General features: G+C 43.3%; 1 pseudogene; it reads left to right on the forward strand.

The window, feature by feature from the left end:
* The window catches only part of LOC135528116 (semaphorin-3F-like), a 42,035-nt pseudogene extending 38,436 nt beyond the window's left edge, over positions 1-3,599 (forward strand).
* The last annotated feature ends 22,247 nt before the right edge of the window (positions 3,600-25,846 follow it).

Below are 25,846 nucleotides of genomic sequence, written 5' to 3' on the forward strand. Positions count from 1 at the left end.
CAATAAAACTATGAAATAACACATATGGAATCATGTATTAACCAAAATATATTTTATATTTGAAATACATATTTTGATTTGTTTAACACTTTTTTACTTACTACAAGATTCCATATGTGTTTTTTTCATAGTTTTGATGTCTTCACTATTATTCTATAATGTAGAAAACAGTTTAAAAAATAAATGAAAAACCTTGAAGGAGGTGTGTCCAAACTTTTGACTGGTACTGTATGTCAACATGCTTCCTTTCAGAGGATGTCTTCATTCAGCCAACACAAGACCTTCGCAATCCTGTCGTGTACGCCGTCTTTTCCACTGCGGGGTAATATATCACTTGAAAGATTCCAAAATGTTACCCACGACCATACATTCTATGTCCTTTGTTAGTGCTGAACTGAAACCATAGCCCGCCCACCCAGTAGTTCTCTGCGACTTGAAGTTTTAGAACCTTGGGTAGTTTATTTTGACGACTCTCTTCCACCACCTTTCCACCTCTTTCCTTAGTTCTGTGTTTAAGGGCTCAGCCGTGTGTGTCTACTCTATGTCCGACATCCGCAATGTCTTCAATGGCCCTTTCTCACACAAGCACGGACACAACTACCAGTGGACCCCCTACACTGGAAAGATCCCCTACCCTCGCCCTGGAACAGTACGTACACTCAGTCCCAAATACTTCCAGGGAATACTGGAATGTAGCAACATGATAATGAGATAACAGATTAATAATGGTAGATGATTTGACTACTTGACAGTAGCCTAATAAACAAACAAATAAATTATGGATAGTGTTTTTTGAGTACTGTATGTCCTCTATAGAGTCAAAGTTGTTAAATCTAGATCAACAAATAATCTATAGAATGAATGTGCCAAACTGTCATTGTCTTTGTGTGGTCAAAATCAAATAATTCCCATGATCCAACATACAGCAAGATGTGCTACATGACGGTCGTATTCATTTGTGCACATCGCTGTGTAATGGAAAACGATAGGATGCAGTTCTGATAGAAAAGTCCTGTTATTCCTTCCCTGTTTCAGACTGTTTTCTTCCATTTAGTGCCTACTGAACATGATCTAGTTCAACCAGAGCTCTCTGTCTTCTTCATCTACAGTGTCCAGGAGGAACGTTCACCCCAGGCCTCCGCTCCACCAAGGAGTTTTCGGATGAGGCGGTGAACTTTGTGAGGGCGCACCCCCTCATGTACCACTCTGTCTACCCCATACACAAGAGGCCTCTGGTGGTGCGAACGGGGGTGGACTACCGCTTCACCTCCATCGTGGTGGACCTGGTGGATGCTGTGGACGGGAGGTATGAGGTGCTCTTCCTGGGCACTGGTGAGTCACGCTGCAAGCCAGGTTCTTCCTCCTTTTTACTGAGGGGGGAAATCAGGGGCCCTATGTATCAAGCATCTCAGAGTAGGAGTGCTGATTTAGGATCAGTTTGCATCTCAGAGTAGGAGTGCTGATTTAGGATCAGTTTGCATCTCATATTATTGCCTTTTAGATCACAATGAATAAGATTACATGGACAGGGGGTGGATCTGATTCTAGATCAGCATTTATACTCTGAGACGCTTGATACATAAGGCCCCAGATTGGGTCAAATCCTAAATTGAGATGTGTGTGTGTGTACAGCTGGAAGTGGATAATTCATGCCTTGATAATAGAAATCATAATTTGATTAATATCAAATCATCTTCACGTACCTCAAGTTAGGACTTAGCTCTCAGTTAATCATTTTCTTTGAGCTCAGTATCTTCTTCTAGGTTATTTAGGCTATCTGTGGTACTATGTACACTATGAACCGCTCTCCTCTCTTTTTTGTAGATCGTGGAACAGTCCAAAAGGTGATAGTACTTCCCAAAGACACTAGCACAACGGAAGAGCTCACGTTAGAGGAGGTGGAGGTGTTCAGGGTAATGACAATAATTTTACCATTTCATGTGAATCACTGTCTAGTTTGATTGAATATGTGAAGGGAGATGGGACAACCCAAAAGTTTAATTCCGCAATATATTATCTTTTCCTGACCACTTATGTGCTCTTCCTTTTTGCAGAATCCAGCTCCTATTAAGACTATGAAGCTATCATCAAAAAGGGTAGGCTTCATCAATTATAATTTGCTCATCTATGATTACTGCTATTGTTGTTGTTGTTGCTGTTGTTGTTATGCCTCTGATAGCCCATCCTCTCCCATTCTGACACACAGCAACAGCTGTATGTGTCGTCAGAGATGGGGCTTACCCAGGTGTCCCTGCACAGGTGTGGCGTCTATGGGAAGGCCTGTTCAGACTGCTGCCTGGCCAGAGACCCTTACTGTGCCTGGGATGGGGAGACCTGCTCCGCCTTTAGCCCCTCCACCAAGAGGTGAGGCACCTCAGCACAAATTAAGGGGTTACATAACATGCTTGTACTGTATTAGTTTAGATGTTTAAAATAGGATATCATTCCATCCAAACTGAATACTGGGTTTTAGGCATAAGTCAATGTTGTGATAATGTATAGTCATCCACTGTTCCTATTCTTGTTCACAGGCGGAGCAGAAGACAGGATATTAAGCATGGAGACCCCTTGCGGCAGTGCAGAGGGTTCAATGCAAAAGGTATGTGATCACAGCCAAAGTACTGAACATTAGATCTCATATTTCATTTTATATAGAGTGTGTATCTGAAAGCCTGGGCTGGTGAATTTATTTTTTGTGAAAGGAGTATAATGTCACTGCATACAAAGGTCTCACAACAAAATCTCACAAATGAGTTAACCGCTGTTAACGGGGTTAAAAGGCCTTTGATTCAGATGTTTACTACACTGTATTTCTCTGATTCTCTCCCCTTCAGTTGAGAAGCGTCTCAGTGAAACAGTGCAGTTTGGGGTGGAGGGGAGTAGCACTTTCCTGGAGTGCCAACCGAGATCTCCACAAGCGACAGTCAAATGGCTCTACCAGAAACCAGACGGCAGGAGGAAAGTGGTACGACAAGGCCTAAGGGATTGTTAAATTCAGATAGCTTTTGTATGATGGCTGTAGATAATGTCGTCTTCTCCTTTTCTCTCACAATGATGTTCTTTATCTTCCTCTCTCCCCCTCCCAGCTGAGCCGAGACAGAGAGGTGCTGAAGACTGGTCACGGCATCCTGCTTAAGTCTTTGAGCCATGCCGACGGGGGCTGTACAACTGCCTGGCCACCGAGAACAACTTCAAGCACACGGTGGCCCGCGTGGCCCTCCGCATCCTGGACCGGGAGATTGTGGAGGCCCTCACCTCCCCGGACGGCCCCCCGGAGGACCAGAACCCCCATCATCACCGACACCCCCACCACCACCCTCCACCTCCACCACCCCCTCCTCACAACCTGCCCCCGCAGTTCTCCTCCCAGCCGGAGATCCGCCTCATCAACCAGTACTGTCAGTCCTACTGGCAACAGCTCAACCTCAACCTGCCCACCAAACGCACCAGCAGGAGGCACACTGAGAGCCAGCCAGAGCCAGCCCCGGGGGCCCCTAGCCAGTCCTAAACCCCATCTCCCTCCCTCTACTTCACTGGTACCTGGGCCAGGCCCTGTAGGGCCACTGTGGCCCTGCACAATGGTAACGGGCAGACTCACTCATGTTGTTGTGATTTTGTTGTTGTTGTTGTTGGTGTTGTTTATCTCACTCCCATTCAGGGTTAGTCTCCATGAGCCCAATTCTAACTTTAGATCTGTGCACATAGTTCTGTGGTTTCTTGCAAAATTGGTGTTACACACACAGAGTGTTTGGTCATATGAATCTTTAGATTAATCTGCAAACGAACTACCCTATTCCGTCCAAGCTAGTAACCTGGTTAGTAACTAGTAACTAGTTAGAGCCTTGAATGCTGATTGGCTGACATCCGTGGTATATCAGACCGTATACCACAGGTATGACAAAACATTTATTTTTCCTGCTGTAATTATGTTGGTAACCAGTTTATAATAGCAATAATGCACCTTGGGGGTTTGTCGTACATGGCCAATATACCAAGGCTAAGGGCTGAATCCAGGCCCTCTGCGATGCTTAGTGTCTAAGAACAGACCTTAGCCGTGGTATATTGGCCTTATTGTTTAAGTAAGTCACATTGTATTGTATCACTCAGTGTAAGAAATTTTAGCATCTGCAGAGGATTTTGTTAGTGTACACAATAGTTGCCTAGCCACCACCATGGTAGTTAGGTGATATGGAGACACTGTATCATATGAATCATTGTAAAATGTGTCACATGTTATATGGCTGCCTCAACCTCACTTTTTACAATCCATTTGTTCCATTGAATCTAGTTGATGAAACATGGGCAATTTAATAGTATTACGTATATTTCCATTCTAAATATTGTTACAATAGAATCCTGCCAAGTCAGAAAGAATAAGGCTCAGTTTTGGGTCGTTCTTGAATTGCGGTGGCATCTGGCCTTGGCATTTTGGCAAAAATAGTTTTTAATGTTTAAAAAATGGGTTCTATTCTAAATCAACTAATGTGGAAGTTTAATGACTAATTATTTGTACCATTATGATTACATTGTGCCACCAGTAGGAGTAGTGACAGCAATGACTGTCACACCAATGACTGTCACACCAATGACTGTCACCCCAATGACACATTTAAGGTAATAGAGGATTTTCTTAAATGGAGGCCACACATGTTCAAATCTAAGGTCACAATGTCATTTCCCTTCTTTTAAATTGAGTAACACCAATGACACTTTCCATTTACACATACTAAATGATCAATGGAATCCTCAAATTTGTGACATACTAAAAGGGTGTGATTAGCTAATAACTTTCTTTAATATAGACCCCTCCCCAATAACAATTTGCCGCTCGAGGGATTGCTCAATGTCCTTCTATAACACCAATGACATAAAACTTAGGGTCACATAATATTTGTAAAAAAATAAAAACAATTATTCATGTTGAGAGTTAGAATAGTAGACTTCATGTTGAGAGTTAGAATAGTAGAATACACAAGGTGCAATATAGAAATTTGGTTGTGCATCAGCAGTTTTTCTCTTGTTATGTCAGTCACTGACAGTCACTCAATTAGCTCATGTTTAGGTTGGCAGGTAGCCTAGTGGTTAAGAGTGTTTGGCCAGTAACCAGAAGGTCACTGGTTTGAATCCCTGTGCCCACCAGGTGAAAAAAAATCTGCCGATGTGACCTTTAGCAGATCTATGTCAGGTTGGACTTTTCATGAATCCACTGCTCTGTCTCTCACCCACGCCATGAAAAATATTTTTTTTGAGACTGTACATATTCCTGTAAGTTCTGCACTTTGGTGGTGGGGGTGTAAGGGATGGGATGGGGTAGGGGGTATTATTATGATCTATTGTTGATTGACAGGACCAATATTCACAGAAGGAGGCTTTCATGAAAAATAGGTAGACCTTTTTGGAAATGAAAAATATAAATATTTGAATGAAAAAATGATTATGGATAGGAAGCCGTAATACTGTAGTACAGCAGCGTGCTGAGTAAGGCACTTAACCCTAGTTGCTCTGGATAAGAGCATCTGCTTAAATGTTTCACCAAAACATATTTTTTTGATAGCTGGCTAAACTAACTCACCTATCTAAATCTGTAGTAATTATGATTGAATTACTGACTTTGATTCTGTTAGTCACACTCACTCAGATATCATAGGAAATTAGCTGTAAAACTCAAAATGATTATCTCCTCCCCATGGCAAAATGAGTAGAATTGCATGAAATGTGTGGGCCCCTCATGATGAGTTCAGATTTTTGGTGGCCCCCACCCCTATCCGAGATGTCCATCCCTGATCTAAAAATATACGATATACTTTTGTTTACATTCTAGAATTCAAAGTAATAGATAGATAACCCTAAAACATGTTACTACAACTCTACTCATCACTACTGGGACAATCCAGTTTGCTTTCCCTAAATACTTTAAACAATGCCTAAACATAAAGTCTTGCAGTATAAAGTACTTGCATTATAATTTGTCATTTATAAACAGTTCAATATAACCAAAGCATGTATGATGTGTAACTATTTGTCTTTTTCAATAGTTTTTCATGGTGGCAAAAGCGATGGACGCAAATGCCACCGCAATTCAAGAATTACCCGTTTACATGTTTTTCGTCTGCCATTTCTTAAGATTCTGATATAATCTATTTTAAAACATGACATTTCACATAAAATGTGGAATATCAGACACTCCTGCTTAATTTGACCAAACATTTGTTAGCAGGAAGAAACTGACCAAATTAGTCTCTATTTCTTTTTATTGGTTGGACTCCTGGGGTTATGCAATTGTTGTTGTTTTTTAACCCAATACTATACTTACTAAACACAAAACCATTAGTGTCAGCTAAAAAGCTATCCAAGTCTAATGTTTGAGTAAATTGCTTCGACCTTGTGCTTCTTTCTGCTCAGCACTTCAACAGTGTGTTAGGCAGAGACCAAATTTTGGACCAAACGCTGTTCCATTCTCCAGCCAAGACTATCAAGGGATTAAAAAAGGAACATGTAAATAGAGCAAGTTTGGTTTGGAATGACTCAATCAGAAAAAGAGATTCATTAGCTGTTGATAATTGCAGCGAGAAAAGAAAATGGAGACAGTATAGGGGTTTTCCATTGTGTTGCTTCGAAATGGCAGTGCATATTCTATCTTCAGTGGGAGTTACATTACTTTTACAACAGCTTGACATCAGATGAGAAACTGATCCAACAGAAACTGGACTGGAAGGCTCTTTAAAATGTGACTATGTGACATGGCCACACTGTATTTTTCTTGTCCTCTAGAGATGAGTCATTAGTATACTCACTAGCACTCACCTGGCTCTATCATGTGCTTTTGTTGGATACCACACGTATTCAGTGCATTCATATGGTATGAATACATGTAAAGGACTTTTAGATCTAACAGATCTATGTCAGGTTTGGACTTTTCATGAATCCACTGCTCTTTCTCTCACCAACGCCATGACACATATTTATTTTGAGAATGTACATATTCCTGTAAATTCTGCACTTTGGTGGTGGGGGTGTAAGGGATGGGATGGGTTTGGGATGGGGTAGGGGGTATTATTATGATCTATTGTTGATTGACAGGACCAATATTCACAGAAAGAGGCTTTCATCAAAAATAGGTAGACCTTTTTGGAAATGAAAAATATTAATAAATATGAATCAATAAAATATTAATAAATGATTATGGATAGGAAGCCATAATACTGTGGTACAGCAACGTGCTGACAGATTACTCAACTCTGAAGCCAAAGAATCCTCTATTTGAATGAAAACGTGTTCTATTTAAAGGTCCAATGGAGCCATTTTTATATCAATATCAAATCCTTTCTGGGTAACAATTAAGTACCTTACTGTGATTGTTTTCAATTACAATTGTAAAAAATAAACAAAAATAGATTCTTAGCTAAAAGCAATATTTCAAGCAATAATTTAGCTTGGACTGTCTGGGAGTTGTGGGGCCTAATTGGAGGGATATGTAACCTGAAAACTAGCTGTTATTGGAAGAGAGGTTTACAACTCTTTGTTATTGGTCTAATAACTTATAACACCTGGTATTGTCACCAGGCAGACCAAAACTCCATCCCACTAAAACAGGCAGAAATGTCAGGTGGTCTTTTCAAACAACTCTAACACTAAAAGTGCATTATGATAATTTTCACAATTTCACAGTATTATTCCAACCTCATAGTGTGGAAATATAAATATAAAACACAGAAAATCACATTTTTGACTGCACTGGGCCTTTAACATATTTTTCACTATATTCACGTTCTTTGTGGCTTTACATGGCTTCTTTGTCTTTTCTTAGCTATAGAGTTTGAATCCAGAAATGTCTACCTGTCTCGTTTCTGGAATATTATTTGTAATAAAACAAAGTCACTCAAACAAAACAATGTAACGCTTGGTACCATATTCCTTCTAGAGTATGTCTGTGACCTGATTCAAGAGTGACATGAGTAAATTAACATTTTAAAAGGGAGTTACGGTTGAATAACAAACCCATTTCATTCAGTAACTATACAATTATTTTGTTCCCAAAACTATTCATTGGTGTCAGCCATCTTGGCCTTTTAGAGAGGCCTTTCCACTCCCTACTGTGTCTAACCAGTCAGCCAATCAGAGTGGCTTATATGCAAGCCACAATGGTTGGCTTCAGCAGGAAATTCCACTGTAGCTTAGTGCAGGTCACAACCCTTCGCAGAAGGAATACTGTGCATTTAGCGGTTCTTTGTCTTGCTGGTTTTTGGGCTTGTGTGTTTGTCATTGAGCTACGTTGACTCTATCTGTGTTTTTTCTTTGTACTTGTAGATGTGTTTGTGTTAGTTTAAATTGATATGGTTGTTTGTAATAAATATTATTTTATTATTATGATATGTGTTAGCTTTGGTATTTCAGTAGAGATTAATGATATAGTGTATCCAGATTGGAGAATGTTTCATTTTAGTCTCCTTCCACTCTCTTCAGTTAGTTTCATGTTTTAATGTCACAGTGAATTGCCTTTCTTGCAAGTTCTAACCCCAACAATGCAGTAATCAATAACAATGTAATAATAAAAATAACAAGCTCAAACTAAAACACACAAGATATAAAAAATAAGAAACAAAAAGAACACTATAAAGTAAGTAAGCAGGGTCAGTTCCAGTACCATATTTACAATGTGCAGGGATACTGGATCGATAGAGGTAGATATGTATAGGGTAAGGTGACTAGGCATCAGGATATATGATAAACAGAGTAGCAGCAGTGTATATGATGATTGTATGTGAGTGTGTATAATCAGTATAAAGGTATGTGCATATGGGGCTGTGGTGGTCGTGACATTTTGTCAGCTGATGATTGTCAAGTAAATAACTGTCGGTCTCTAAATTACCATTAATTAACATAAACACATTTAGCATCTCCTGGCTTCCACACAGAACCTACCAAGCCACTGATGAAGACCTTTGGAACATCTACATTTAAAAAAGTTGAGTAAATCCATGTAATATAGCCTACACCATAACAATAAATCCATTAGTTATTTTACATAGATTTAAAGGATCATGACCACTCGGGGGCGTCCGCATGGTCCTAAAGCACACCGTTGCATCGTTTTGTATCACATTCCAATGATAAAAGTAGGTGGCGACAAAAATGCAATTTCAGAATGTTTGGGGAGGACATGTCCCCCACCGTCCCCAGCGAATGTTGTGCCCCTGTATTTCAGAAGAACAGAATAGCGTTGTCCTTATGTAAGGTCCTGATCTGGCTATGCAAAATGGCTGTGGGCTACACAAGTTAATTTAGCAGACAAGATTTTCTTAGAATTCCGTGGCATTATTTTATATTATTTTAGAGTATGAAGTATAGAATTGATCAAAGCTTGTACTCCTGGGTGATGCAGTGGTCTAAGACACTGATTTCAGTGCAAGAGGTGTCACTGCAGTACCTGGTTCAAATCCAGGCTGCATCACATCTGGCTGTGATTGCGAGTCACATAGGGCGGTGCACAATTGGCCCAGCGTCAACTGGGTTTGGGGGTCGTTGTAAATAAGGATTTGTTCTTAACTGGCTTGCCTGGTTAAATAAAATATATTTTTTTTCCAAACAATTTGCGTCTATTCCGTGATGAACGGTTAACAAAGGAATAGGTTTTCCTATATGTGCCAGGTTTTAGGTAAGACCCAGACAATGTTGAAGTAACAATGCTTATTGTAACAACAGGGGCAGGCAAATGACAGGTCAAGGCAGGCAGGGGTCGATAATCCAGAGTAGTGTGGCCAAGGTACAGGACGGCATGAAGGGTCAGGTCAGGCAGAGGTCAGTAAACCAGAGTAGGGGCAAAGGTACAGGACGGTGGTCAGGCTGGCGGGCTTGGAGTCAGGACAGGCAAGGATCAAAACCAGGAGGACGAGAAAAAGAGAGACTGGGGAAAAACAGGAGCTGAAAAAACACTGGTTGACTTGAACAAATAAGACGAACTGGCCCAGAAAGACAGAAAACACAGGTATAAATACCCAGGGGATAAGTGGGGAAGATGGACGACACCTGTAGGAGGGTGGAGACAAGCACAAGGACAGGTGAAACAGATCAAGGCATGACAATATGCTTAATTTAGAGTTATTCATGTAACTTTTGTTGTTCTACAAAAGTTGGTTTTGATGTGTAATACATTGTAAGGCTGCATGATGTGACTAATGATGATTTGAAAAAAGTTGCTTGAAAGGCATGAGCTCTGCTTTTTTTTGCGCAGGCTGTACAAACTTCATCAGTCTCTCATTCACAATTTGATAAGCACTTGATAATGCTTCGAATTTCCTGGCGGCATCCCCTTTATGTGGTCGTAATGCACTCTAAAAAATCCATGCCTTTTGCGTGCAGTGCCCATTGTGCCCTTGCCCCTTAGTGCTGCGTTGTGCCCTTCTCACTGAGTGCTGCTTTGTGCCCTTCTCACTGAGTGCTGCATGTTCTGAAGCACCTCTTGTCAGGACCCGGTTTCGAACCTGGGTCTCCGGAGTGAGAAACAGTCACTTAACCAACTGAGCCACGAATAGTCAGCAGAACCCAGAAGATGAGGCAGACACAGCAGTACTTAAGACGGTGTATTTAATAAAGAAAAAATCCTTAAATACAAAAAATGGCAAATCCAAAAGGTGGTAGGAAAAGCACAAAAAGGCCTCAAAAGAAACTCACAAAAAATAAACAAAAACAAAAAAAACAGAATACCACAAGAGCGTCACCCGGAATCGACAAGAGTACACAGAACACTAGGGCAGGGTGCTAACATACAAACACAGAGCACAGAACTGAGGGAAACTAAGGGTTTAAATACAATTAGAGGAAACGAGGCACAGGTGCAAATAATTAATGGGGATCAAGGGAAAAACATAAGGACAAAAAGCACAATGGGGGCATCTACTGACCAAAACCCGGAACAACCCTGGCCAAATCCTGACAGAATCCCCCCCCTAGGAACGGCTCCTGACGTTCCTACCAGCTCTCTCAGGGTGGAGGACCCTGAACTGACGAATGAGGTCAGGGTCCAGGATGTCTTTGGCAGGAACCCAGGAGCGCTCCTCAGGACCGTAGCCTTCCCAGTCCACCAGATACTGCCAGGACCGCTGCACCCGGCGGGAATCCAGTATCCGGTGGACGGTATAAGCCGGCTGGCCTCCAATGACACGAGGCGGAGGGGGAGGTCTGTCTGTCGGGACAAGAGGAGAAAAAACAACAGGTTTTAACAATGAAACATGAAATGTGGGATTAATCTTAAGGGATCTGGGTAAGTGTAGGCGATAAGAAACTGGGTTAACTCTCCTGGCAACCTTGAAGGGACCGATGTATTTTTGGGACAGCTTGCGAGACTCCACCCGTAGAGGTAAGTCTCTTGTGGAGAGCCAGACTCTCTGGCCGGGGCGCAGGGTAGGCCCGGGACGGCGACGTCTGTTGGCTTGTTGTTGATACCTCTGTGAGGAACGCATAAGATTAAGACGGGTCTTCCTCCACATAAGCCGACAGCGTCTGACGAACTTCAAGGCTGAAGGCACTCTGACTTCTGCCTCCTGGTCCGGGAACAATGGAGGAGCATAGCCAAACTGACACTCGTGCGGGGACATACCAGTGGAGGAGGAGCGCAAGGTGTTGTGCGCGTATTCGGCCCAAACAATAAAGGATGACCATGTGGACGGGTTGTCACGAGTCATAAATCGGAGGGTGGTTTCCAGCTCTTGATTCATCCTCTCTGTTTGGCCGTTGGACTCCGGATGGTACCCTGAAGATAGACTGGCAGAAGCCCCCATGAGTTGGCAGAAGGCCTTCCAAAACCTTGAGGCGAACTGGGGACCTCTGTCAGAAACCACATCTTGAGGAATGCCGAAGACTCGGAACACATGATTAATTACCAACTCAGCCGTTTCCTTGGCAGAAGGTAACTTAGTCAGGGACGAACCTGGCCGCCTTTGAAAACCTGTCGATTATGACTAGGATAGTAGTATTGCCATGGGATGGAGGAAGTCCAGTAATAAAGTCCAATGAGATATGGGACCAGGGTCTGTGGGGAACAGGTAAAGGGTGAAGGAGTCCTTGAGGGCGGAGGTGAGAAGATTTGCCCTGGCAGCACACGGGGCAGGCATTGACGAAAGTGGCAACGTCTTCTCTTATGGTAGGCCACCAGAACTTACGCTGGATGAACTCCAAGGTGCGACCTACGCCCGGATGACAGGTGAGGCGAGAGGAGTGCCCCCACAGAAGGACCTGAGTCCTCACTGCCTTGGGGACAAACAACCGATTGGCAGGGCCTCCTTTAGGGTCCGGTTCGCTAGCTTGAGCACGTCTCACGGTATCCTCAACTTGCCACGAGATCGGAGCCACAATCTTAGCAGCAGGAAGGACAGGCATGTCCGTGTCATCTCGAATGGCAGGAGCGTAGACTCGGGACAGGGCATCCGGTTTGAGATTCTTCGACCCGGGCCGATAGGTGAGGATAAACTGGAATCGATTGAAGAAAAGAGACCATCTAGCTTGTCTAGAGTTCAATCGCTTCGCCTGCTGGATATACTCCAGATTTTTGTGGTCCGTAAGCACTTGAAACGGGTGAGAAGCCCCCTCGAGCCAGTGTCTCCATTCCTTCAATGCCATCTTAACCGCTAGGAGTTCACGATCCCCACATCGTAGTTCCTCTCAGTCGGGGTAAGCCGGTGTGAGAAGAAAGCGCACGGATGAAGCTTCTTGTCTTCACCCCTCTGAGACAGGACAGCTCCAACACCAACCTCTGATGCGTCTACCTCCACCACAAATGGTTCATCCGTAGTCGGTAGTATCAGGATGGGAGCAGAGAGGACGCGCTGCTTGAGTCCTTGGAAGGCCGTCTCAGCTTCTCTTCCCCACAAAAACCTTGCATTGCCACCTTTGGTTAAAGCTGAGAGAGGAGCTGCCACCAAACTGAAGTTCTTGATGAACTTGCGGTAAAAGTTTGTGAAGCCCAGGAAACGCTGAACATCCTTAACGGATTTGGGGGTGGGCCAATCCGCTACCGCCCCTACCTTCCTAGGGTCCATTTGGACTCGACCGGGTTCCACTACAAATCCCAGGAATTGTACTCGGGATGAATGGAATTCACATTTTCCGGCTTAACGTACAGATGGCTGTCTAGGAGGCGTTTGAGTACTTGTCTGACATGCTTAGTGTGTTCTTGAAGGGAGCTCGAAAAGATGAGGATGTCATCCAAGTAAACGAACACAAATATGTTAAGCATATCCCTAAGCACATCGTTTATGAGCGCTTGGAACACCGCTGGGGCGTTGGTCAGGCCGAAGGGCATCACCAAGTATTCATAGTGACCAGTAGGCGTGTTGAAAGCGGTCTTCCACTCGTCACCAGGTCTGATCCGCACAAGATGGTATGCGTTCCGCAGGTCAAGCTTAGTGAAAACAACTGCTTCCTGGAGCAGCTCGAAGGCTGTGGCCATAAGGGGTAGCGGGTAACGGTTACGGACGGTTATGGCATTGAGTCCCCGGTAGTCGATGCAAGGACGTAATCCACCGTCTTTCTTGGCCACAAAGAAAAACCCTGCTCCCGCCGGGGAGGTGGATGGACGCATGAGGCCTGCTTCCAGAGCGTCCTTGATGTAGGTATCCATAGCAGCTCGTTCGGGTGGAGATAGGGAAAGATCCGACCCCTGGGGGCAAGTGCCCGGAAACAGGTCGATGGGGCAATCGTAAGGTCTATGGGGTGGTAGCATGGTGGCCCTCTGTTTGCTAAACACCAGTTTGAGGTCATGGTAACACTCGGGAACTCGGGTCAGGTCGATGGATTCTAAAGACTCGGGAGTAGAACTCGGGGAATTCTGGAAAATACAAGTAGCTTGGCACGTAGGACCCCACTGCTTGATAGTGCCCACAGACCAGTCGATGTGAGGGTTATGGCTGTGAAGCCAGGGGTATCCAAGGACGAGAGGGAACTCGGAACAGGAGATCAAATGAAAGTTCATCAATTCCTGGTGTTGTGAAACTGAAAGTCGCAAGGAGGTAGTGACATGAGTGACAAGTCCAGATCCCAAAGGGCTTCCATCCAATGTAGTAACCCTCATGGGGTCACTTAGAGGTTCAGAGGGAACGCCATTCTCCTTCGCCCAGACACCATCCATGAAGTTACCTGCGGCTCCAGAGTCTACCAAGGCTTGAAGGTGAAGCTTGTGGTTGTCCCAGGAGAGGGTGACTGGAATGAGCAGACGGGAGTTGGACGGATGGGAGGAGGTTATGTTTCCCGTTACAGTTCCCCCGGTCTGTACGGGACAGAGCGTTTCCCTGGAGCCCGGGACACGTGGAACGGAAATGGCCCGGTTTGCCGCAATATAGACAGCGTCGCTCCCTCATCCGGCGGTCTCTCTCAGCCTGGGAGATGCGTCCAATCTGCATGGGTTCCGGTGGAGCCAGCGATGATAAAGGTGGGGACTCGGAGCTGGGACTGATAGGGGCTAGAGGTCTACGGTTGAGTTCTCTCTCTCTCAGACGCTGGTCAATGCGTGAGGCCAACTTGATCAGGGACTCGAGATTGTCCGGTGGTTCCCGAGTGGCCAGTTCATCTTGGATAGTGTCGGAAAGGCCTTTCAGAAAGCACACCGTGAGCGCCTCGTTGTTCCAGCCACTCGCTGCTGCCACCGTGCGGAACTGGATGGCATAGTCCGTCACGCTGCGCCAACCTTGATGGAGAGTCAGGAGCTGTTTGGCTGAGTCAGAACCACTGCTTGGGCCTTGAAACACTCGTTTGAATTCCTCAGCAAAGGCAGAGTAGCTGGCACAGCAGGAACTATGGGCATCCCACACAGCAGTAGCCCAGGCCAGGGCTTTTTCCGACAGCAGGGTGATGATATATGCGATCTTAGACCGGTCGGTGGGAAACGACGAGGGCTGCAGCTCAAAGGAGAGAGAACATTGAGTGAGAAACCCTTTACAAGCACTTGGATCACCTGAGAACCGTTGGGGAGGTGGAAGACGAGGTTCAGCCAGGGGGTTAACTGCCATGGGTACGTGAACCTGAGGTACTGGGACGGGAACTGTTGCCGGGGTAAGTCGATCAGATATTTGCTTAATGAAAGTCAGCATCTCCGACAGAAGATGAGAATGTCTAGCCATTAAGGCCTCTTGCTGAACCAGGGCGGCTTCGTGGAGTTGGACAGTCTCCTGGTGGTGGGACAGCGTGGCAAAAAGGTCCTGGGAACTGGCTGCCTCTGGGTTCATTTTTGGCTCTGTGTTTCTGTCAGGACCCGGTTTCGAACCTGGGTCTCCGGAGTGAGAAACAGTCACTTAACCAACTGAGCCACGAATAGTCAGCAGAACCCAGAAGATGAGGCAGACACAGCAGTACTTAAGACGGTGTATTTAATAAAGAAAAATCCTTAAATACAAAAAATGGCAAATCCAAAAGGTGGTAGGAAAAGCACAAAAAGGCCTCAAAAGAAACTCACAAAAAATAAACAAAAACAAAAAAAACAGAATACCACAAGAGCGTCACCCGGAATCGACAAGAGTACACAGAACACTAGGGCAGGGTGCTAACATACAAACACAGAGCACAGAACTGAGGGAAACTAAGGGTTTAAATACAATTAGAGGAAACGAGGCACAGGTGCAAATAATTAATGGGGATCAAGGGAAAAACATAAGGACAAAAAGCACAATGGGGGCATCTACTGACCAAAACCCGGAACAACCCTGGCCAAATCCTGACACCTCTCACTCACATGTCTCTCCCTCACGTGATCAGGTCTTTCTCACAGGCTACAATTGAAGACAGACAACATTGGGGATGCAACTGTGTGCATCCTTATCCAATTCCGAGGTGCATATTGAAGATATTGGAAGAACTGTCCACATTTACTTTTCGTCAGCCAACAAGGTGAATAGGCCCAATGAACAGCAAAAACACTAGCCTATGTCAATATACTATCCCCCTCAGCACAAAAGTTGGCCTATTCTATTCTGTACGAGAAATAATTATCCCAAATATAGTCGGGGTCAGTTATAGATGGATAGATAGATCTCAAATGAATGAATAGATAGATCTCAAATTAATACCACTAGCATTAAAAAAAGTGTTTTTATGCAATGTGGCTGGCGCTACCGATCAGAACATTTAGCTTAAAATTTTTATACACTATTAGGCTATTTCTTGACATTATAAATGTAGCAATGCGCACACGGCAAATGTATAAACGCAAATGTTCCATTCGCAGGAAAACACCATTATCAAAAGTGACCGCAAATGCAATTGTGCATGTAATGCTTTTACTATAAAATGTAAAATCTATTATATCCAGGCTGTATCACATCCGGCCGTGATTGGGAGTCCCATAGGGCGGCGCACAATTGGCCCAGCGTCGTCCAGGTTTGACCAGAGTGGGCCGTCCTTGTAAATAAGAATTTTTCTTAACTGACTTGCCTAGTTAAGTAAAGGTTAAATTTAAAAAATGAAATGTGTATTTTTATGGTAAATTATCTTCCCAAACGTAAAACTCACGCGCTGCTTATGTATGCCAGTTAGGTTCTACACCCCTTGTAAAGAGGTTTAATGTGCTTAATTTTAAGAAGTTATTTGGCCACTTTAGTTGTGATACAAACCTTATCAAAACATATCGGCCTATGGGCAAGATCAAAAATTGGAGAGAAAACGGGGGATAGTATGTAGTACTGTGCACCTCCCATAGTTTGTTCTGGACTTGAGGACTGTGAAGAGACATCTTGTCTTGTCTTGTGGGGTATGTATGGGTGTCTGAGCTATGCGCCAGTAGTTCAGACAGCTCTGTGCATTCAACATGTCAATACCTCTCATAAATACCAGTAGTGGTGACGTCAATCTCTCCTCCACTTTGAGGCTGTAGGAGCTGCCTGGTTGATAGTGCTGTTAAGAATGTAGCTACTGTTGTATCAATATGTTTTGACCATGACAGTTTACAATCCAGTGTTACTCCAAGCAGTTTACTCACCTCAACTTGCTCAATTTCCATATTATTTATTACAAAATGTAGTTGAGGTATAGGGTTTGATTTGTCCTAAATACAATGATTTTAGTTTTTGGAAATAACATATGTAGGGCTAACTTATTCCTTGCCACCCACTCTGGAACTAACTGCAGATTTTTGTTAAGTGTTGCAGTCATTTCAATCACTGTAGTAAATAATGTGATCCACATACATAGACACACTGTCTTTATGCAAAAAGATTGAAAAAAGTAAGGGGCCTAGACAACTGCCCTGGGGAATTCCTGATTCTACCTGGATTATGTTGGAGAGACTTCCATTAAAGAACACCCTCTGTGTTCGGTTAGACAGGTATCTCTTTATACACAATATAGCAGGGGGTGTAAAGCCATAACACATATGTTTTTCCAGCAGCAGACCATCATAGATAATGCCAAAAGCCGCTCTGAAGTCTAACAAAACAGCTCCCACAAACTTTTTATCATCAGTTTCTCTCAGCCAATCATCAGTCATTTGTGTATGTGCTGAATGTCCTTCCCTAAAAGTGTGCTGAAAGTCTATTGTCCATAAGTTTACTGTAAAATACAATTGTATCAGGTCGGCTATTTGAGCCAGTAAAGGGGTTTTTACTTTTCTTAGATAGTGGGATAACTTTTGCTTCCCTCCAGGCCTGGGGGAACACACTTTCTAGTAGCCTTAAATTGAAAATATGGCAAATAGCAGTGGCAATATCGTTCGCTATTATCCTCAGTCATTTTCAATCCAATCTGTCAGACCCCGGTGGCTTGTCATTGTTGATAGACAACAATAATTTGTTCACTTCTTCCACACTCACTATATGGAACTCAAAATTACAATGGTTGTATTACACAATTTGGTTAGACATACTTGAATGTGTAGTGTCAGCGTTTGTTGCTGGCATGTCATGCCTGTTTGCTAATCTTACAAATGAAAAAAATCATTAAAGTAGTTGGCAATATCAGTCGGTTTTGTGACGAATGAGCCATCTGACTCAAGGAATGATGGAGCTGAGTTTGCCTTTTTTCCCAACATTTCATTTAAGGTGCTCTAAAGCTTTTTATGGTCATTCTTTTTGTCATTTAGCTTTGTTTCCTAGTGTAGTTTCTTCTTCTTTTTCTTCAGTTTAGTCACGATTTCTCAGTTTGCAATACATTTGCCAATCGGTTGTGCAGCCAGACTTATTTGCCATTCCTTTTGACTCACCCCCCTCAACCATACCATTTTTTCAATTCCTCATCACTCCACAGGGATTTAACAGTTTTTAGTCATTTTCTTCATGGGTGCATGCTTATTAGTAACTGGAATAAGCAATTTCATAAATGTGTTAAGTGCAGCGTCTGTTTGCTCTTCCTTACACACCACAGACCAACACTATATTATACACTATATTAGGCCCAGCCTTTGGAACTTTGTTTTTCCTAGATATGGCTACTATAATGACGTTGGCCTCTTTGGGTGTTGCAAGCCCATCCCCCTCTCCCTGCCTCCCCCTTGCCTCCTTCAACCCGGTTGCTGTGGTCAGAGAGACGTCGTAAATTCCTGAGAAGACCTTGCCACATGGCCACCCAGTAGAGAGAGAGAGAGAGAGTAGATTTTCATGGAGAACAAAGGAAATCCTTCCACCTCACAGAAATTGAGGTACGAACAAATTTCATGTTCCGGAGAAAGTATAAAAGATCGGTGAAGAATCCAGCTACGAACTGGTCAGTTTGACACAACTTGGGAAAGCTCATGGGAGACGGTGTGGCCACATTACCATAACGCTGTTTATATAATAGCCCCAGATATAAGGTTTACATCTAATTATTGTATAAGATGAATGAGTGAGTATGATACTGTTTACACAATTTTACAATGGGATTTTGGACTGTTTAATGAAGGAAAACTCAAAAAGGGAATTGGATTTGAACTAAATCAGAGAACCGCCTCTGAGCCCAGTTAGGGTCAGACATCCATTTAGGGTCAGACAAGGCCCGCTTCTGGGTGAGCGTTTTCCTGTTTGCTTATAGCGGAATACAGCTCATTGAGTGCGGTTTTAGTGCCAACCTTGTTCTGTGGAGGTATTTATTTATTTAACCTGGTAGGCTAGTTGAGAACAAGTTTTCATTTACAACTGCGATCTGGCCAAGATAAAGCAAAGCAGTGCGACACAAACAACAACACAGAGTTACACATGGAATAAACAAACATACAGTCAATAATACAATAGAAAAAGTCTATATACAGTGTGTGCAAATGAGGTAGGATAAGGGAGGTAAGGCAATAAATAGGCCATAGTGGCGAAATAATTACAATATATAAATTAAACACTGTAGTGATAGATGTGCAGAAGATGAATGTGCAAGTAGAGAAGCTGGGGTGCAAAGGAGCAAAATAAATAAATAACAGTATGGGGATGAGGTAGTTGGATGGGCTATTTACAAATGGGCTATGTATAGGTGCAGTGATCTGTGAGCTGCTCTGATAGCTGGTGCTTAAAGTTAGTGGGGGAGATATGAGTCTCCAGCTTCAGTGATTTTTGCAGTTCGTTCCAGTCATTGGCGGCAGGGAACTGGAAGGAATGGAGGCCGAAGGAGGAATTGGCTTTGGGGGTGACCAGTGAAATATACCTGCTAGAGCGCGTGCTACGGGTGGGTGCTGCTATGGTGCCAGTGAGCTGAGATAAGGCGGGGCTTTACCTAGCAAAGACTTACAGATGACCTGGAGCCAGTGGGTTTGGCGACAAATATGAAGCGAGGGTCAGCCAACGAGAGCATACAGGTCGCAGTGGTGGGTAGTATATGGGGCTTTGTGACAAAATGGATGGCACTATGATAGACTGCATCCAATTTGCTGAGTAGAGTGTTGGAGCCTATTTTGTAAATTACATCACCGAAGTCAAGGATCGGTAGGATAGTCAGTTTTACGAGGGTATGTTTGGCAGCATGAGTGACGGATGCTTTGTTACGAAATTGGAAGCCAATTCTAGATTTAACTTTGGATTGGAGATGTTTGATGTGGGTCTGGAAGAAGAGTTACAGTCTAACCAGACACCTAGGTATTTGTATTTGTCCACATATTCTAAGTCAGAACCGTCCAGAGTAATGCTGCCGGACGGGCACGCAGGTGTGGGCAGCGAGCAGTTGAAGAGCATGCATTTAGTTTTACTTGCATTTAAGAGCAGTTAGAGGCCACAGAAGGAGAGTTGTATGGCACTGAAGCTCGTCTGGAGGTTAGTTAACACAGTGTCCAAAGAAGGACCAGAAGTATACAGAATGGTGTGGTCTGCCGACTCTGCATGCATAGCCCCCTCTTGGGTCACCGTTGATATCAAGACTGGATCTGCACTCATTTAGCTATTGAAAAATAAAAAGGTTGTACAAATATTTACATAAAAATAATTAAATATGATTAATTATACCATGGCATTGTTGAATTCTTGGTTCTGATTGGCTTGAAGGGCATTCTAGAGTGTGCATTATTTCCCTATAAAGCACAGTACATCAGCAAGGTAGAATTCAAATGCTATTTCATGTTTATATGTTCTATGGTTACCAAGGCAACAGCTGTAGCTATCTAGTAAACTAGAACGACACTTCAGTGGATGTTGAACATATTTCTACCTGCAAATCAACACTTTTCTAGTGGCAAATGTGTTAAACTATAGCCATGGTATAAAAGGGAAATTCAATTCAGGGCTCTATGCGTTGTCTGGAAAATAATGCAAGTAGGTGGAAGGTTAGTTCCACTGCTAGCACATCGTGGAACAAACCATCCATTTTCAATAGAACGCATAGCCAGCCCCTTGTTGGTTAGCCCTTATATTTTTACATAATTTACATGATCTCTCTGCCTAGGCTGCCACTAGGCACCATAGCAACTAAAAACCGTAGTTCTTATGGAAAGATTATGCAGTCGCAACCTATTCCAGTTCACAGATAAATTGAAAACAGCGTTTTTTTAATGATGAGATGGAAAAACGTATTTGTCGATGATGTTGCTGAGAGCATTTACACAATATATATAAAAGTATGTGGACACCCCTTCAAATTAGTGGATTTATAAAAAAAATCAAGCACACAGCCATGCAATCTCCATAGACAAACATTGACAGTAGAATGGCATTACTGAAAAGGTCTAGGAGCAACAATGGCTCACAGAATGGGACCGCCGAGTGCTGAAGCGTGTAAAAATCGTCTGTCCTCGGTTGCAACACTCGCTAGTGAGTTCCAAAACTATAACAGCATAAATACTGGAGGGGTCAGGAGACACTGTGTCCCTGTCCGATGATACCCCTGGACAGGGCCAAACAGGCAGGATATAATCCCACCCACTTTGTCAAAGCACAGCCTCCACACCACTAAAGGGATATCTTCAACCACCAACTTGCCATCCTGAGACAAGGCCAAGTATAGCCCACGAAGATCTCCCCCACGGCATGAACCCAAGGGGGGGCGCCAACCCGGACAGGAAGATCACGTCAGTGACTCAACCCACTCAAGTGGTGCACCCCCGCTAGTGACGGCATGGAAGAGCACCAGTAAGCCAGTGACTCAGCCCCTGTAATAGGGTTTGAGGCAGAGAATCCTAGTGGAGAGAGGGGAACCGGACAGCCAGAGACAGCAAGGGTGGTTTGTTGCTCCGTAGCCTACGTGTAGGTATGTACGGCAGGACCAAAACGGAAAGATAGGTAGGAGCAAGCCCATGTAATGTTTTGTAGGTTAGCAGTAAAACCTTTAAATCGTCCCTAGCCTTAACAGGAAGCCAGTGTAGAGAAGCTAGGCACTGGAGTAATATGATAAAAATGTTTAGTTCTAGTCAAGATTCGAGCAGCCTTGTTTAGCAATAACTGAAGTTTATTTAGTGCTTTATCCGGGTAGCCAGAAAGTAGAGTATTGCAGTAGTCTAACCTAGAAGGGACAAAAACTAGGATGAATTTTTCTGCATCATTTTTGGACAGAAAGTTTATGATTGATGCAATGTTACGGAGATGGAAAAAGCTGTCCTTGAAACAGTCTTGATATGTTCGTCAAAAGAGAGATCAAGGTCCAGAGTAAAGCCGAGGTCCGTTTTAATTGAGACGACTGTACAACCATCAATATTAATTGTCAGATTCAACAGAAGATATCTTTGTTTCTTGGGACCTAGAACAAGCATCTCTGTTTTGTCCGAGTTTAAAAGTAGAACATTTGCAGTCATCCATTTCCTTATGTCTGAATCACAGGCTTCCAGGGAGGTCGATTTTGAGGCTTCACCACGTTTCATCAAAATGTACAGCTGTGTGTCGTCCGCATAGCAGTGAGAGTTAACATTATGTTTCTGAATGACATCACCAAGAGGTAAAATATATAGTGAAAACAATAGTGGTCCTAAAACGGAGCATTGAGGAACACCGAAATGTATAGTTGATTTGTCAGAGGACAAACCATCTACAGAGACAAACTGATATCTTTCTGACAGATAAGATCTAAACCAGGCCAGAACTTGTCTGTGTAGACCAATTTGGGTTTCCAATCTCTCCAAAAGAATGTGGTGATCGATGGTATCAAAAGCAGCACTAAGGTCTAGGAGCATGAGAACAGATGCAGAGCCTCGGTCTGATGCCATTAAAAGGTCATTTACCACCTTCACAAGTGCAGTCTCAATGCTATGATGGGGTCTAAAACCAGACTGAAGTGTTTCGTATACATTGCTTGTCTTCAGGGAGGCAGTAAGCTGCAACGCAACAGCTTTTTCAATTTTGAGAGGAATGGGGGATTCGATATAGGCTGATAGTTTTTTATATTTTCTGGGTCAAGGTTGGGCTTTTCAAGAGAGGCATTATTACTGCCACTTTTAGTGAGTTTGGTACACATCCGGTGGATAGAGAGCCATTTATTATGTTCAACATAGGGGGGCCAAGCACAGGAAGCAGCTCTTTCAGTTGTTTAGTTGGAATAGGGTCCAATATGCAGCTTGAAGGTTTAGAGGCCATGATTATTTTCATCAAAGTGTCAAGAGATATAGTATTAAACAACTTGAGTGTCTACCTTGATCCTAGGTCCTGGCAGTGTTGTACAGACTCAGGACAACTGAGCTTTGGAGGAATACGCAGATTTAAAGAGGAGTCCTTAATTTGCTTTCTAATGATCATGATCTTTTCGTCAAAGAAGTTAATGAATTTATCACTGCTGAAGTGGGGAATGCTGCTTTTAAGTTAACTTTGTGACAGTATCAAAAATACATTTTTGATTGTTCTTATTTTCCTCAATTAAGTTGACAAAATAGGATGATCGAGCAGCAGTGAAGGCTCTTCGATACTGCACGGTACCGTCTTTCCAAGCTAGTCGGAAGACTTCCAGTTTGGTGTAGTGCCATTTCTATTCCAATTTTCTGAAAGCTTGTTTCAGAGCTCAGGTATTTTCTGTATACCAGGAAGCTAGTTTCTTTTTGTTTTGTTTTTAGGGGTGCAACTGAATCTAGGGTATTGCCCAAGGTTAAATTGAGTTCCTCAGTTAGGTTTTTAACTGTTTTTTGTACTCTGACGTCCTTGGGTAGGTGGAGGGAGTCTGGAAGGGCATCTAGGAATCTTTGGGTTGTCTGAGAATTTATAGCACGGCTTTTGATGATCCTTGGTCGGGGTCTAAGCAGAATAAAATGGCGGTCCAATAGTCCATGATTAAGAGGAAAAACATTAAGATCCACAACATTTATTCCAGGGAACAAAACTAGGTCCAGATTATTACTGTGGCAGTGAGTAGGTCCAGAGACATGTTGGACAAAATCCATTGAGTCGATGATGGCTCTGAAAGCCTTTTGATGTGGGTCTGTGGACTTTTCCATGTGAATATTATCTGCCATGACTACAAGGTTCGATAGGAATTCAGGGAACTCAGTGAGGAACGCTGTATATGGCCCAGGAGGCCTGTAAACAGTAGCTATAAAAAGTGATTGCGTAGGCTGCATAGATTTCATGACTAGAAGCTCAAAAGACAAATATGCAGTCGTTTTTTGTAAAGTGAAATTTGCTATCGTGAATGTTAGCTTTTGCCAGATGCAAGGGGGATATGGTCACTAGTGTAACCAGGAGGTGATGCCTCATTTAACATAGTCAATTCATCAGGCTTAAACATGTTTCAGTCAGGCCAATCACATCAAGATTATGATCAGTGATGAGTTCATTGACTATAACTGCCTTGGAAGTGAGGGATCTAACATTAAGTAGCCCTATTACTCTTTCAGTAATGACAGGAATGGAGGAGGTCTTTATTTCAGTGAGATTGCTAAGGCGAACACCGCCATGTTTAGTTTTGCCCAACCTAGATCGAGGCACAGACACGGTCTCAATGGGGATAGCTGAGTAGACTACACTGACTGTGCTAGTGGCAGACTCCACTAAAATGGCAGGCTGGCAAGCAGCCTGCTGACTGGCCTGTACCCTATGCCAGGCCTGCATCCTATCTCATTGTGGAGCTAGGGGAGTTAGAGTCCTGTCTATGTTCGTAGATAAGATGAGAGCACTCCTCCAGCTAAGATGGAGCCCATCACTCCTCAGCAGGCCAGGCTTGGTCCTGTTTGTGGGTGAGTCCCAGAAAGAGGGCCAATTAACTACAAGTTCTATATTTTGGGAGGGGCATAAAACAGTTTTCAACCAGCGATTGAGTTGTGAGACTCTGCTTTAGAGCTCATCACTCCCCCTAACTGGGAGGAGACCAGAGACAATTACTCGATGTTGACATCTTTCTAGCTGATTTACACACTGAAGCTATGTTGCGCTTGATGACCTCTGACTGTTTCATCCTAACATTGTTGGTGCCGACGTGGATAACAATATCCCTATACTCTCTACACTTACCAGTTTTAGCTTTAGCCAGCACCCTCTTCAGATTAGCCTTAACGTCGGTAGCCCTGCCCCCTGGTAAACAGTGTATGATTGCTGGATGATTCGTTTGAAGTCTAATACTGCGGGTAATGGAGTCGCCAATGACTAGAGTTTTCAATTTGTCAGAGATAATGGTGGGAGGCTAAGGCGTCTCAGACCCCGTAACGAGAGGAGAGACCAGAGAAGACTCGGCCTCTGACCCATTGCTTATTGGGGAGAACCGGTTGAAAGTTTCTGTCAGCTGAATGAGCAACACCGGTTGAGCATTCCTACAGCATTTCCCTCCAGAAGCCGTGAGAATATTGTCCAGCTGCGGGGACTATGCAAGGGGATTTATACTACTATCTGTACCTATTGGTGGCACAGACGCTGGTTCATCCTTTCCTACACTTAAATGACCCTTGCCTAACGTTTGAGTCTGAAGCTGGACTTGCAGCACAGCTATCCCCACCATAAGACGATCGTTCTCCTGTATATTATGAGTACAGGGACTGCAATTAGAAGGCATAATGTTATTGTTACTAACATTACTTAGCTTCGGCTGGTGGAGGTCCTGACGAAACACAACCATATAATGTGTCCGAGGTGAAAAGGTTGAGTGAATAAGTGGAGCGAATGGGAATTTAAAAAAAATATAAAACGTTAATTAAAAAATTAAAAAAGTAAAGTTGGCAGGTAGCAAAGTAAGGCTAGCAATAAACTGCACAGCAGCACATAAACAAGTCTACAACTTGTACTTGATTGATTAATTAAGGTTATAATTAATGGACATTTTTTGAAGGGGCTGATACATGTTCCATAAGGGAAAGTCAAGTCTCAAATGTCAAAGTGGAAATTACAAACTTCAGAAGCCTTTTTAAAACTCAAATGCACTTCAAGTTTTACATTTCCCAAACAGCAACAAGTCATCCATGTGTTGAACTGTAGTAAACATCCTGTTCTTCTAGCTTCACAGGAAGTGGCCTCAGGCCCGGCTTCCAGTAGTTCACCTCTGAGGCAAGTATGCAGTGGCTATGTCTTAGTATAGCTCT

The sequence above is a fragment of the Oncorhynchus masou genome, chromosome 33, assembly GCF_036934945.1.
Source record: "Oncorhynchus masou masou isolate Uvic2021 chromosome 33, UVic_Omas_1.1, whole genome shotgun sequence".
NCBI classification, from domain to species: Eukaryota; Metazoa; Chordata; class Actinopteri; order Salmoniformes; family Salmonidae; genus Oncorhynchus; species Oncorhynchus masou.